At 42.6% G+C, this 16,936-nt stretch overlaps 1 protein-coding gene across 1 annotated transcript in view; it reads right to left on the reverse strand.

Moving 5' to 3' along the window:
* The window catches only part of LOC311003899 (melanoma receptor tyrosine-protein kinase-like), a 65,510-nt gene that overhangs the window by 36,247 nt on the left and 12,327 nt on the right, over positions 1-16,936 (reverse strand). The gene's annotated exons all lie outside the window — the stretch shown is intronic.

Below are 16,936 nucleotides of genomic sequence, written 5' to 3' on the forward strand. Positions count from 1 at the left end.
ACTTCATAAGTTCATCTTACGCAATTACACACAGGTACACACACACATACACATAAAATACAGTTTGTTCAGGAACAGGTCTGATCTGTCAGAGCTACTTGGAGCGTGTCTTGCCGGTATGGGACAATGCATATGAAAGAAAATGTGTGTGTGTGTGTGTGTGTGTGGATGGGTGTGTATGAAGTGTAGTGTGAAGTATGTGCATGTTTTTTTGTATAAGTGCCAAAGATTATTTAATCAGACGGCCAACAGATGTTCATTGTCCCAGACGCTCTGCAGGACAGTTACTCTCCCTTTTCACACATCGCAGCTCCACATCTGGTGAATCTTCACTTCCACTGTCTCTCTGCTCTCTGAGTTCTCTGGCAGGCTGACAGGAGCAGGATGAGCCCATCGAGCCGTGACACAGGGAAGTGTATGGACACATCTACTGTTTATTCAACCCAATAATGAGCCAGAGATTCATTTCTACTCAGTAACACGAAGCACCTGAACCACAGACCCGAGGACAACTGAGGACACTTTCCAACTTAAAGGAGCTATATGTAAGAAATGTAGGCTATGTATGAAAACCTAAAATCACCCAATATGTCACCAGAGAATAAGGAATCAATAGAAATACTACTAATACTAATTGACAATAATAGTACAACATGATGTTACTAACATTAAAAGCCATTACAACCAGGATCTGTACAGGAGATGTATTTGAGAGATGGAGACGGCTGAGAGTAGAAAAGAATTTGAGGGGAAGGGGAACAACACTCTGCAGTATTTTGAATTTGACTGCAGCAACAGTTTTCACCACAGTCTTATACTGTAGCTCCTTTACGATTTAAAGCAACACCATGTCGTTTTTTGACCTTAAAAGAATGTTTCTAAACTCATTGAAGTGGTAGAAAAATAGTTAATTGGATGAATGGTGCCACCGCTGCAGCCTGAGCAGGGTTACGCCGGCTGCAACTGCACCATGTAACTTTCCTGTTTGGGTAGGAACGCAGCACCACCGTGGTCCTGGTACAGTACACTGCAGTTCTGCTAAGCTCCAGAAACCAAGCTCAAGCCCGGTCTCCCTGCTCCTCTCACCCACGCACGAGCACCCTGTGCTGGGCTGCACGGCCGACCAGCCTCTCCTTCAGAGCTCCGGCCACACACAATACCCTCTTTGCGTGGCACCGTCACCGGCTCCATCAACAACAAATTCACCTAGGCTACTGTGCTTCTCCGGGGATACAGCATATTTACAACACAGTTAGCAGACAGTTGCCCTTCTCAACCAGAGTAAAACTTGTTGCTTTAAAATAAAAACTATTTCTCCTCTTGGCCTTTTAAAATTAAAGCAGAAGTAAGCGGAATGTTTGTATTAATATAAGTCTTAAATAGTTGTATCTTCCGACAGCAATCACTTCTATAGAGTGTTTGGTCTGAAACACGGGTCTGTCAGTCACTCTGCTCTGCTGTAAGCCGAGGAGAAAACTTTCCTTGTATCCTACAACCTTTATCCAATGAGGAGAGAGAACGGCATAAAGGGGCGGTCCTCTCTGTGTGTGCAGCCAAGGGATGCGCGTGAATGTGGTGACGTAGGGACGAGGGCGGGGACTGCTAACTCCATCTGCTGACACGAAGTTAGCCAAAACCACCGGATCGCTTACTTCTGCTTTAAGCAATAACTTTACATCATTTCATATGTACAAACATAGCAACCAAACTAAGAATAAAGCCTCTTTATCTCAACTGCAACATGTACATGGCCCAGCCTGCCACCAGAAGCTGCCTCCATATTCCATATTCCATTTTATAAACTGTTTTCTTGTCTAAACACAACATCTATGCATGTGTGCCCGTCCTGGGTGAGGGATCCCTCCTCTGTCTCTCACTCTGAGGTTTCTCCTATTTTTTGTCTTGGGAGTTTTTCCTCAGTGGATGTGGGGGTCAGAGGTCAGAGGATGTTGTTATGATGCTGTGTAAAAAGCTCTTTGAGGCAAACTGTTTGTAAAAATGGGCTGTACTAATAAACTTGCTTTGCCAACATGGCTGAGGTTAAAGTGACACATGACAGGCAAATTAATAAATAAAACCTGAGCTCACAGAGAGAGTCTCTAAAAACTAATAAATCAAAAATAGCTTCTCTGATGCTAAAAAGAGTGATGTAAGAACCAGGATGTGTCCAGTGTCATCTGACAGAATCACCAAACAGATGAATGAAAGAAAAAGAAGCCACAGGCCAGACTCACAGTCAGACCAGAGGGAAAAGACAAACCGGTCTACCATGGTTCAAACCAGGAGTTTAAATAAATGAATAAATGCTGAACTTTCTTTTTCTTGTCTCTCACACAGCTCACAGCTAGTTTAGTCTATTACTTCTCTCCTGCTCTCTCTGCTCGGTGAGCCAAAAACATCAAATCTAATCAAATGTGTGCTGAGTCTTCTCAAATTCCTGTCAAAGTGGCGACTTTATCCCTGTATTTTTAATTTCCCTTTATTGAGTCTGGTAGAGGGAGCAGACGTCCAACAGAGACTCTTCCAGAGCTCGGACATGTTTTTAGGATGATGCATCGTCTCTAGAAACGACTGGGGATTAAGACTTCCTTCACTTTTATATTTATATAAAGACTATATAGCAGCTATATGGTTTTATGAGTATCACGGCAGCAGGACAATGTGTGTGTGTGTGTGTGCATGTTTGTGAGTCCGTAGAAAGCTGTGTAGCCTAACTGTGTGTAACTCACTGGTGCGTTTTAAAGGGATAGTTCAACATTTTGGCAAATTGGCCCATTGCCATAATCACTATATATAGCAGTAGCTTCGTTACCTTTAATTGCCGGTGTAAGCTATTTTTAGAACGGCGGAGCGGCAGGCTGCTCAGGGCTACGCTACGGAGGCTCATGGGATTTCTTGGTTTCCCTCATCAAACTAATCAAATACACAATCCAACAACTCCAAAACGTTGTTGTGGACAAGTTGTGAGCTGCACATTCACCACGCTATGAGATAATAACAGAACGTTACCAGACAGAGTTGTTTTAGATGTAAATTCATGCGAAACCGCTCATGTGCGTTGCGTTCAGGGACAGTTTTTCAGCAAGCAGTCTCTGCATTTGCCTCGAAGGCTGCTCCGTTTCGTAATGTTCCATTATTATCTCATAGCGTGGTGAATGTGCAGGTCACAACTTGTCCACGGGAGCGTTGTGGAGTTGTTGGATTGTGTATTTGATGAGTTTGATGAGGGAAACCAAGAAATTCCATCAGCCTCCGTAGCGTAGCTCTGAGCAGCTCACGCTCTGCTCCGCCGTTCTAAAAATAGCTTACACCGGTAACGAACCTACTGTTATGACTATAGCGATTATGGCAATGGGCCAATTTGCCAAAATGTTGAACTATCCCTTTAAGACTTTGATAGACAGGAGTCAGCGTATCAGCACCTGGAGAACTGGGGCTTGACCTAAAGTAGCTGTGTGTTGCATTGAGGTTCGTGCACATGCATGTCAGTGATCCTCACGCCGCCCTGCTGCAGCCCACAGAGATAAACCCATGAATCAGAAAGAGAAAGAGAGAGAGAGAGGACAGACATGAAGAAACTGGATCTGTCAAATCCACTTCATCCATCTCTCCTCTGTGTTCCTGCTGACTCAGCGAGAGACTCTGCAAGAAAAGAAGAGTAAAGAAAAGAAACAAAGAGAGAAAAAGAGTTTCCATTTTGTTTTGTTTTTCTTACGCGGAAAATTAGCCAATCCAGCCCTAACTGGAACACAGTGTGTGTGTGTGTTTGGATAGACAAGCTGTTCTAGTTTTCAGGGTCAGACTGCCTGACAACAGGTCGTCTACCTCGCCTGAGATACGGCCCTGATCTGAGTAGCTTAGCTTAGCTTAGCTTAGCGCAAACACTGGGCGCAGTGGGAAACTGTTAGCCTCGCTCCACCTCCCATCTTCATGTTGCATCTTGTTTAACACACTTTGACTGACCCACAGGTTATGATGTGAAGAGAGAAACTAAACCTACAGAACTACAGCCTCAGTTCAAACAGTCAGTGCTGGAGCTGCTACTGAGTCATGATCACTGACGGGAAATTTAAGGTTCATTGATAAATATCTGTTCATAATTAACAGATCATGGATGATACATCTCAGAGCTCTCCATGATTCAAATAATCATGATTATAACTGACTCCAGATGGACCATCTGATTGTGTGGCGCAATGATCTAGCACTCAACACATCAAAGACTAAAGAGCTGGGGTTGATTCTAGCCTAAATAAGCAGCTGACCAGCAGTTTTGTGCAACGACCATGTCATTTTAATTATAATCATTCATTGAAAACATTATGTGTATGACACATTTTGGGAACACAGTTACCATCCACCTTATTGTGCATGGATTTTATAATAACATGTAGCCTCAGTTTTGTTTCATAATGACAGAACATATTTTAGTGGTTAAATAAAAGACATTCACTCATCAACTTGGTTTTTTAAAAATCCCAATCATTGCTTACAAGTGGTTTTTGCCTTCTTTTGTGCATACACAGCATTTATATAAAGGACCACTCTCCACTCCACATATCGGGCTGAGATGGTGGAACTCCTTAAGTTCCTCAGTGTCATCATCTCCAAACAGCTGACATGGACCGCCAACACCTCTCTACTTGTAAAAAGAGCCCAGCAAAGGCTTTTTTTTATTTAAAGGAGACACATTATGTCCCCTTTCCACAAATTAAAATAGTTCCCAGGTGTCTTAAAGACATGTCTGTGACATGCTTTGGTCAAAATCCCCCAAGGATCAAACATCACAGCTCTTTTCATCCTCTCTAAACAACTCTGTTCAGAACGGCTGCTTTCAGTGCCTGTCCCTTTAAATGCATATGAACCACTGCTTGCCCCGCCCCACACCTTCTACTGGTACCAGGTAGGGGTGGGAATGCAAATTCATAAACTAATGATATCATTGTCAGACAACAGATCAGCTCGTAAAACCACATGGACCTATAGGGAGTCTGCAAATTACAGGTTTTTTTGGTCAATTCTCACATTTTGGGGGCCGGAAGGCAAGACAAACACCCAGATATATTTAAAGAGCTTTCAAAAAGTGATATTTCCATAATATGTCTCCTTTAAGGAAGCTTAAGCAGACCAGACTCCCACAGAAGCTGCTGTTGAACTTTAACAGCAGTTGAGTCACAACCCGGTATGCCAGCTGCACTGCTGCTGGGAGACATGACCTGAACCGGGTGATGAAGGTGGCAAGGTGCATTGTGGGTATGGATCTCCCAGAACAGGACTCAGTCTACAAAGACTAGACCAGGAGGACAACACACAATATACAGAGACTGCACTCACCCTGGACACTCTTTTTTGAACCCCTGTCATCTGGTCAGAGGTTCAGAGTCACATATTCTCTTTGTACTGCTGCTATAGTGACAAATAAAGTTTACTCATTCATTTATGAATGTGGAAATACAGGATTGGTTTGTATAATGGCTCTGGACATGTGTGTGAGAGAACCTGACACTGTGTCACACTTCATTGTTTCCATTTTCTCTGACACTACAATTAAACCACATAAAAAGCATGATATTCTTGTATGTTTGCATTGTAGAAAGGGTTTATCTGGCGTCGGCCTTTACTCAAGGTTTGACACTCACTGTCAAACACTCTCCTCCCCCCTGACACACACATAAACACAACTTACAGTAAGATTACATGATTAAATGCTGTGGATAAAATAAATATGATCATTTAAGGGACAGCAGAGAGGCCTTTATCCCTCATCATGCTGTCAAGTTCATTATAATATCATCATATATGTGGTTGCTATAATATCATTTCTGCAGCTTTGACTTTATCAATTGATTTTAAATGAATTTTTACATTAAAAGTTTTTCAGATGTCCTATTATTGGATGGCTTTTAATTAGAAAAAACTAAAGGAAGTTTCACTGACAGCAGCTTGACAAGAGTCAGGACAAAGGGACAAGTAGGAAAACTGGGATGAAAAGTTCATGAAACAGCTTTTTCTTTTTTAAAATAGAACGTGTTAATGAATTTAAAGCAGAGGAAACTTCATATTGAATTTGTCATGTGAGCTACAGAGCGGCCTTTGTCTGCTCCTGACAGCCTCTCCATTTGAAGACTGGCTTTTATCTAAACGGAGTGAATTTCTCAAAGAGACACTGCGGGTGACGAGATAACACAGAGAATAAACAGGTTTATACAGTTTGTTTTCCCGTGTGCTGCCATCATCATCATCTGTTTTATCCAGATCGCAATCACAGCAGCAGCCAATCAGACGTCAGAGAGGAGCAAAGACCTCAAGTGTTTCTCAATCTGTTAGAGATGGAGGGAGATAAAACACACACACGCATATACACACACACACACACACTCTACACACCCTTGAACTGACACCCACCCACATACACTTCTCATACATTTCAACCTCGTTCTCCCTCATTGCAACATCAATGTTTTCAGGGCTTTTTCACTGAGGAATTCTGTTTATGTGTGTGTGTGTGTGTGTGTGTGTGTGTGTGTGTGTGTGTGTGTGTGTGTGTGTGTGTGTGTGTGTGTGTGTGTGTGTGTGTGTGTCAATATTGAATTATCTCTAATGAGCTGCTGACTGCTCTTTAACACCACAGTCAGTGTTCACCATAATAATTGTCAGTGTGTCCACTGTCAGCAGCACTGAGACAGTCTGTCCACTTGTTGACAGTCTGGGTCGTCCAATCAGCTGCCGGATCCTGCACCCTGCTCACCCTGCTCACTCCGATCATCCTGATCTTGTTCCCTAGTTTCTTTGGAAACTGTGTTTTTCTGTTCATGAAAACATTGACATGAATTTGCCTCCTGTGGGTGGAAGCGCTGCTGTGACTCCAGTGAAATGCCACAGTGACCAGGTAACACAAGCCTTTCAGTCCACGCTCTCAAATATGATCTTTGGTCTCTAACCCTGGAGTCCACTCCATGTTTTCAAAAACAGAGGGAGGAGAGATGGGCCAGTGTGTTTAACTGCAGCTACTATGAGTAAATATACAGGCACATCTCAATAAATTACAATATCATGGAAAAGTTCATTTCAGTCATTCAATTCAAATAGAGAAACTCAGATTCATTACACTGACTGAATATTTCATGTCTTTATTTCTTATATTAATGTAATGTAATATAGAGTATTGTGAAAAAGTTCACTATTGTACCAGTGTCACACTCTAATCAGCTAATAAAGGTTTCCTGAGCCTTTAAATCAAGGATGTCATACAACAAAAATGTGAGGTCAAGTGGGCCGGACCAGTAAAATAACAGTATAATAACCTAGAAATAACAAGAACTCTAGAGATAAAATTTGATTATTAAGATGTTTACAAAAATTGTGCCTAATCTGTCTTCTATGTAATTTTCACACTTCCTGCAGGCCGATTGGACCCTCAGACGGGTGGGTTTTGGCCCATTGGCTGCATGTTTGACAGTCCTTCTTTAAAAGGCACATATTATGGAAATATCACTTTTTGAAGGCTCTTTACTGTATTTGGGTGTTTGTCTTGCCTTCCAGCCCCCAAAATGTGAGAACTGACAAAAAAAACTATATTTTTTCCCGAGGTTGAAATCCATGCTGTTTTACGAGCTGTTCCCTCAGTTGTCGTACAATGATCAAACTAGTTTTCGAATTTGCATAATAATTTGCATAAGGGACAGGCACTGAAAGCAGCCGTTCTGAACAGAGCTGTTTTAAACGTATGAAAAAAGAGCTGTGATGTTTGATCCTTGGGGGATTTTGACCGAAGCATGTCACAGACATGTCTTTAAGACACCTGGGAACTATTTTAATTTGTGGAAAAGGGGGATAATATGTCTCCTTTAAATAGTCTCTGGTTCAGCAGCTCCACTATCATGGGGAAGACTTGCTGACCTCCATCATATTCTACTTTACTGAGATGCTCCTGTACATGTCACCACTGCCATCAGGTTACTTCTAGTACTTTCATCCAGGTGGTCCAATGGATGCTGCTCTTGCCTCTCAGCAAGAAGACTCTAGGTTTGACTGGCTCTGGCCCTAAACCAGCTGGGAGAGGCTCCGACCCAGCTGCACAGATAAGCAGCAGAGACAGTGGATGGATGGATGTTTTCATCCAGTTTCATGTGCATTTCCCTGAGCAGCAGCAGGAGAGATTAGCTGTGAACATGGTGAAGAGTGACGCCAGTCTAGAGTGAGATTATCTTTACACTCATGTGTTTCATATCAGTTAAAATATCCATCTACACTAACACACCTGAGAACACACTTTACGTCATGCAGACCAAGCATGCATCAGGAAGCAGACAGTCTTCTTAAAAACCATTGAGCCCAGTTAACATGAGGCTTTTGTCAGTATTGGAAAATGGAACAATCAGTATTCAGTCTGATCAGCACTAATTTAAACACAACCCCTGGGTGAACACACTAATTTCCATCCCAGACACTGTAAACACACACATGTCCAGCACAGACACACTGGGCAGAGAGTGAGGAGTGAGCTGCAGCTTCAAAATAAGTTTTAAAAACATGGACACGCTGATTGAAGCATCCGCTACAGAAACTCTGACACTGACAGAAGACGAGTCACATGTGTTTTACCAGTGGCTGAGACTTCACTCTGTTACCACTGTGTGTGTATGAGTCTTCTCCAGCTGCATATGGTGACAATGCTCCCTGTAGTGTTTAAAAAACCTGCTTCTACCCACTAATGTTGGTGTTAAAGGGTCTGAGTTGAAGATAACAGCAGCAATCATGAACCGATGACGTGCTGAAAGAACTACCTAAAGCAGGGGTCGCCAACTGTATTTGTCAAGTGGCCAGAATCTTTGTCAAAAGACACCTTGGGAGCCAGAGATTCAAGTAAAATGGAATGAAATTCACATTTTGGCCTAATAATTTAGTTCCTGATATCTTTTTGTTTTGATATTTGAAGGCTTTTTTAGCCTTTGTCAGTCAGGCTCCTATTACCTGTACCACAGTCGGCCACCAGGAGTGATGTAGATATTTTGACTGGATATTTGTAGGTGTCGTGCTCTCCACTGGCTTCAACATGAGCTTATGGACGAAATAATGAAAATAAGCAAATTAAATACGTAGCATCAAGCTGACAAAGTTATTTCAATCTCTGTTGTTTTTTTCTGTTGCTTTAAAAGGGACATATTAAGGAAATATCACTTTTTGTAGGCTCTGTATTTGGGTGTTTGTCTTGCCTTTTGGCCCCCAAAATGTGAGAATTGACATAACAATCTGTAGTTCTGTCAGGACCACTATGTCAAAATAATATTTATTTACTTGCACAGTTTAATTTGGCGGTATGGTACTGTTCTGGGACCCCCTGCTCTTCCACGCGCTTGCGTGGAAAGCCTGAGGCAGGAAGAGCACCTTCCTGCCCTTCACGAGCCATCATGAACGGCATAAGCAGGGAGCGCAGCAGCAAAGAAAACCCAGACAGAGCAGAGCAACCAACAAGATACAATGACAGGAGGAGCTGGGGTGGAGGTGGGTTGCAAAAAAGCCGGCAGAGGAAGCAGCAGCAGCAAGGGAGGTGACGTCGGACTAGAGCAGTTTAAATAGTGCGCCCTGAATGCAGTTCCCCAATAGGAAGCAGCCACGGGGAGTCAGCTGAGCCATCAGCTGATCTGCACAGGTGAAGACAGTTACGCTGTGCTGATTAAGAGCTTGACGTCATGGCCTGCCAGAACTAACGCTACGCTAAATTTTGCAGAGTCTCTAAGTTGAAATCCATGTGGTTTTATGAGCTATTCCCTCAGATGTCTTCCAATGATGTAATTAGTTTTTCGAATTTGCATAACACCACCCCTACCTGGTAGCAGTAGAAGGGGCGGGGCAAGCAGTGGCTCATTTGCATTTAAAGGGACAGGCACTGAAACCAGCCGTTCTGAACAGGGCTGTTTTGAGAGGATGAAAAGAGCTGTGATGTTTGATCCTTGGGGGATTTTGACCAAAGCATGTCACAGACATGTCTTTAAGACACCTGGGAACTATTTTAATTTGTGGAAAATGGGCAGAATATGTCTCCTTTAACAGCTGGGATCACAAGATATTTTCTTTTTGATCCTCACAATTTCGGAATTCCGTCACAGGCCGGATTGGAAGGTTTCAGCGGGCCAGATTCGGCCCACAGACCGCCAGTTGATGATCACTGACCTAAAGCAACACAGTCAGTAACAATGTGAAGCGGTCATGGGGGCAAAGAACATAGATGAGGTCACATAGTGAATCAGGGAAGGTTTCATTGTGACTGATTAGAGCCAATCGCAGAGTTTTAAAAGTATAAAAACCAAAACACAACCCTGCAGTTTTCAGACCAAACCGACTCCAACAGTGTTTCTGTTTCACAGCTCAGACTGAGTGGGTCTTGAGGTCTTCATCTGAACACTGTGGGTGGTGTTAGGGGCTTTTAGGGAAACACACAATGACTGATGGTGTTCATAATGTCTGAGCCCTCCTCTGATCAGGGAGGGGCTCTTCACCCATAACGTCAGCGTGATTTTATGCATCAGTTTAGAAGTTCAGCTTGAATGTCTGAAGGGACGCCCTGCGATCCCTCTTTTCTCACTCTCCTCCCCGGCTTTTCTTTCTTTTCTTTTCTTGTCATCTTTATTTATGTGACCCTCAGCGCTGCAGCTAAATGAAAGTACAGTCGGAGCCACGTCCAGACGGAGTGAAGTCAGAGTGTTCTTCACAGAGCAGCGGGACAAAATCAGTCTTCATAAAGGATCAAAGGAGGAGAAAACAGAGGAGATGGAGAGCGGTCCTGCCCGCGACCTTCAAACCACGCAGATTTCACACAGAAACAAAAGCACAGCTCAAACTTATCTGAACTCTTCCCCCACTGAGATCTCTGTGTGGGTTTCTGTCTGCGATTAGTTTTGGATTAAAAGGATGAATTCACACGTCTGCTTTGAAACAATAATCAGGTGAGAGAGCGCCTCAGCTCTGATGGGTTCCTCTTACTGTTTATCCAGCGCTCTGTAGCTTCTAGTCTTCTAAATCTGTCAAGTCTGTCTGTTTGATCAGGCTAAGTCCAATATCTTTATTCAGATTCACCCAGTAAGAGCAGAGTATGGTGTTGCTGCAGCTGAGCAGCAGGCAATATGCATTAATATCACTAATGTGAAAAGTAAATCGATGAAGTCACACATACATCACATTCATGTGACACACTGGTCACAGCTAGAAGCTGTCGACTGTAACACTTCACATTTCAGCTGAAAAAAAATAAGTTGAACTAAATTAATTAATGATGAAATTATAAATACATACAGTATATGTATGTATATGTTGTTACGATGCCACGTAAAGCCCTTTGAGACAAACTGTTTGTAAAAACAGGCTACACAAATAAAATTGCCTTGCGTTGCCTTGCCTTATATAAATTCAATTCACATTTTGTGTACTAAAAATGCTGTTTCTGTAATTTACATGTATTATTTTATTTGTCTGTACATTTACTTCTACATCAATTAATTAATTTCCATATTTATTTCTTCATTTACTGCAGTATGTTTACATTTTTCTATGTGTGGCGCTACAGTATGGTCTTTCCCTGGTCTAAAGGCAGATTGGTTACAGTGGTGTGATTGATTGGATGAATCTACCGCTGCCTTGACAACTCAGTGACCCTGACTCTAGATTTAGTGAGTCTTTAAAGGCATCAGTTATGTTTTCTTCATAAAGCACCAAGCAACAAATAAAGTCACTTTTTTTTTCTTAAACCATAACTCTTCATTTTAACCAGCGATGGCAGGAGGGTTTGTTTTCAACGGAGACTCGGACACAAACAATGTTTGTAGCCTGTAACGGATTATTTCGTAACATGGCTTTGTATTACCATATTCAACTATACACTGTGCTACAGCTGTTTCTGCTCACTGTTACACTGTTGTGTAAATCCACAGATGTTCTCTGTGGTGGCCATGATTTTTATTGTGTTTGTCGTTTGTTCATTCTAAATACACACACCCAAAATCAATCATTCACCAATATTCTACTCACCGCCATGCCAAGGAAGGGTTTGGAGAACTTTTGGAGTTATCAAAAGTAACCCTTTTGGAGTTCCAGGGGGGGTCCGGCTAGCAACGGATTTTCACCTAATGGCAGTGGATCGTACTTTTGAATCGTCCAAAACACACACTATGAAACATCTATACATCAGGGTTAGGGTTAGATCAATACCTCCATACTGCTCGTCCGTACTGACCCAAGTGTCCTGAAGTCCCGACATGAAAAAAGTCTGTGTGAGATTTGCTGCGAGATGTTTGTTCGTAAACCACTGGATGTATGATGTAAACACGGAAGAACATCTCGCAGCAAATCTTGTGCTATTACAACAAGGCTAAAAACAGAGATCACATTCATTTTTTCCAAACAACTTTTTCATGTGGCGGTTTCAGGACTTGGGTCAGTTCGGACGAGCAGTATGGAGGTATCTGGATGTGTCATAGTGTGTGTTTTGGACGATTCATAAGCGAGCAAAATCCACCACAATTATATGAAAATCCGTTGCCAGCCAGACCCCCCCTGGAACTCCAAAAGGGTTTTGATAACTCTGAAAGTTCTCCGAACCCTTCCTTGGCATGATGGTGAGTAGAAAATTGGTATCGATTTTGGAGGAATTAAATATGCTGGTGCTGTTTAGTGGTGTGCATCTTCACTGGCCTCACAATTCGATTCGATTATGATTCACCAGTCTACGATTCAGTTCAATTTGATTATATGATGCAATTCGATGCATCATATCCTCAATTGTCTATGTTGCCACACAGGACATGTCTGTATGATGATACAATCAGAAGTGTAAAACTCAAGGATGTGGGATATTGAAACATCCTGAATGCTATGAGTGACAGGCAAACAACCAATCGTCTAACAGCTGTGTAGTTCAGTTACATGTGTGTTTATGGGCTCTATGCACAGCTCCACTACTTCCTGAAGCTCCTTTATTTCCTGTCTTACATTATTGGACAACCTGATTAATCCAGGTGTGTCTGATCATTGTGACTACTCAGACACACCTGGATTTATCAATTTGTCCAATAATGTAAGACACGAAATAAAGGAGCTGCCTTAAATTCAGGAAGTAGTGGAGCTGTGCATAGAGCCCAATGAGATTTTAAACTAAAAAGTACACATTCACTCGTCGGTATGGTAACGACGGACTTATCCGCCCGATACGTCTATGCGCATAGTAGCCTACGGACGTGTCGGACATCCGACTCTGAAGCAGTCTCTCTCCCCCTCCCCGTCTCTCTCCAGCTGTCCTTTCAAAATAAATGCATGAAAAGCCTTGAAAAAACGGATTTGTGATCTGGATGGTGGTGAGAAATTTAGAGGTGATAGCCGCTAATTGTTTGAATTTAAAAATCGATTAAGTGACATAACTGCATCGATTCTGAATCGTCCAATAAAGAATCTCGATGCATCTTTGAAACGATTACTTTCGGCACCCCTCCTGCTGTTGTATGATAAACTTTTAGTAACATGCATTACACTTTTGCAGACTTTTAACCTGAGATCATTAAATCTTCTTTATCTATTGTAGTATTATTTGTTGCTGTGTGTTGTGTCAGAATTCATCAGGACCTGCCACCTCCTATAAACAACCCCCTCCCATAGCCCCCACAACAATAACTCTGTGGTGCCGCCACTGTTTTCAACTCATTTCGCCCAAACCGTGTTAACCTGACCCTGACCCACAACTGCAGGGAGCCATCTCACCACATACACTTACAGAACACACACACACCAACAGACACAGAGGAGAAAGAGTGAGCTGTTACACTCTGTGCAGTGTGAAATAGTGAGTGAAATAATGGATCAGTCACGTCTCATCCCTGTATCTTTGTGTTCCTGTCAGGTGTTGGAGCCTGTGTAGTTTTTTGGAACTCATCTTTTGGCTGCAGCTCACTCCTTCCTGCTTCAGGGCAGTGGAGCCAGTGTTTCTGGTTAAACTGCACCGTGTTGCACATGTGGCAGGTGTGTGTGTCTAAAAGTTGTTAGAGCAGGTAAAAGAATGAGAGAAGAGTTTACATCACTGCCAATCAGAGCTGGAGCTGACAAACACCCACATCCACTGCAGAGTTATTTAACATAACACATGTCATTAATCATCTACACAGCGATACAGCCACAGCGTGGTGTCTGGAGAAAGTGACGTCACATCTGGACTGAAGAGATAAAAGATAAAAGTCTGGAAAGAAAAATCCAACCATAAATCTGAACTAAATCCTCGTGATAAATCAGATGCTTCCGTCCATGTTTTTATTGGACGGTTCCACTGTTTTGGCCTTTAATGACGCAGCAGAGATCAATTCATAAAAGCTTGTGCGTTTATAGAAATCAATGGTTTACTGTTTGACCTGCAGTCACCTTGCCTCCAGCTCCAACACACGATCAAATTCAAATATTCACCAGACAGGATCAATGAGAGCTTTTTATTGTTCCGCTCAATCAGACTGACTCTGATTTTTTAACTGTGGTTAAGTGCTTTTATTGATGCTGTTAGAGAACATGACAGAAACACTGAGTGACACCAAACTCAGATTTCAATTGATCTGCAAACTTCAAACTAAATGTTCAAATGGAACCAACTGTGCTGAAGTGATTGGACCGTGACGCATTCACAAGCTTACGTCAATGTAAAGTGAACGAATAATTCAAATCAGTAAAATGTTAGTAGAACTCAGTCTGCAGCAGAACCTGGTTTCATGTAGGCTCAGCCAGAGCAGACAGATGTAGTCCTGTCCTGCAGCAGGGCCGTATAGGGGAGAAAGGTGATGATAACTCTAGGGGCCCAGCGCCCAGTGGAGCCCACAAAAAACCCCAGTAGTCTAATCTTTGTGTGACTGATTTATTCTGCATAACGCTGCATTCGATTGCACTCGGAACGATCCGGGTCGGAAATTCCGACTTCCGAGGTAAATGAGTTTCATTGCACAACCTCGGAAAACATGGCCGGCCACAGTAAGCTGATGTCTTTCGAGCATCAAAAAGTAACTGCTGGGGAACAACATTAGCTACATGGGGGAAAGAGAGAAAGAGAAACGCCACTTCTGCAACACACAGTCTTGAACGCAGCAGCGAGGGGAATCCTGCATGCGTCATAGCGAGCCGTGCAGATGTCAACTCTTGCTGCAGTACGCGTGGAACTAGGCTATATTCCCTTTTCCATAACTTCTCCCTTGCTTAAACGTCTAGGTTGGAAAATAAATAGCCTAGATAGATAAATACCTCTCACGGTGTGCGACGCCATTTTGCTTTGACGTAATTCTGACCGACTCGGGCTGCTTGGATCCTACCCGAGTTCCTGAGTTGGAGTCCTGACTTCAAGGGCCATTCTATTGCATTTGTCCGATTCAGAGGTCGGATCTTTCCAAGTTCCGAGTGCAATCGAACGGAGCATAAGACCCTGATAATACTCATAGTAATGCTGCATTAGCATCAAAACAAAGTAGGCTAAATAAAAAATGATAATACATACGTAGTCTAAGAAAAAAAAAGTGGAAAAGTCAGGGCCCACTTTAGTATTCTTTCAGGGGGCCCAGAATTCCTAGCAACGGCCCTGTCCTGCAGTAGGCCATAACAGGAAAATAGTGCCCTTACTCCTCTGTATCGCACACACACGCTTCAGGAATGTCTCAAGCAGCTGAGAATCGGTCACCACGCTGAACACTCACTCAGCAGTTTTGAGCCTCCACTGAGAAAATTACATTTCAGTTAGACTTCATTTTCACATGACATCAAATTAACAGTCTGATTCACTGGTTTGTTCCATAGAAAAAACACCTCCACTCCACACTGACAGCTACATGCACACACATTTTGACAGACAGACAGACATATTAGCAACTGCCAAACCACCTCTGTGGTTGTTTTTGCTACTGTAGGTGTTTCCACCACTACACACACACACACACACAGGCTCACAAAGTGAAAACAACACCAACCACACTGGCTGCTAGTTGTCAGCTCATCAAATAAACAGTAACCGGTTGCATAAATTAGCTGAGCTCAGTGTTGAAGTGCTTGTGCTCTATGTGGTTCCACATACTTTACACTTTACCACTACTTGCACATGAGCCACTTTATATAGATTAAACCTGAAAAAACATTTGCTTAACTTGAAATGTCATTGTTAAAGATTTGTGACCCTTATAAACAAGTCATGTGTGGTCATGTCTTTTCATCATGTGTGAGTTTTTATCAGCTTCACCACAGAGACACATTCCCTCTCTTGTTTCATTTCACTATAGTTTGAGGATTGACATGTTGAAATAATTAGAAAGCAAAGGAGAGGCAAAAATCCAAAAATATAAATGACTGTATTCAAATTTTGGTCCCATAAATCCCTTTAACGAGTCCCGACCCACCTCTCTGTCTTAATCAAACCGTTTTACATGTGATTTATTTGAGTGAAAATGTCAAACGTCACACGTGTTTTCTCTCTCTCAACGGTGTGAACAGAAACATGATCCTGTCTGACACAAGAAAAGCTGAATGGAACATCCTGAACAAACAGTTCCCCAATCAAAAACTAATCACTAAATCTGCACCATGTTTGTCTGCACAAGCCAGTTCGCATGTGTGTGTGTGTGTGTGTGTGTGTGTGGTGCATGCTGCCTGCAGCAGTGTTTGCAGGTCAGAGCGAGACCGTGCATGTCTGTCAGACTGGAGCTGCTTCACTCTCACTCTGTTGCTGTTCAAGGAAAATTCCACAAGGACAGGACAACTTCTGTCTTTCTAATATATGAGGTCTATTTTATCTCCAGTGGTGACGGACTGAGGACATGTCCCCTACGCTCCGCTGCAGCTGCAGAGAAGAAAAATGCTCTGAGCTGATGAGCTGCCCAGATAAACGTTGTACGTTTCCACTGTCAGGCTGCACTGGTAATTTGTTTTGCTCTATATG

This window comes from Trachurus trachurus (genome assembly GCF_905171665.1).
Source record: "Trachurus trachurus genome assembly, chromosome: 20".
Lineage (NCBI taxonomy): Eukaryota > Metazoa > Chordata > Actinopteri > Carangiformes > Carangidae > Trachurus > Trachurus trachurus.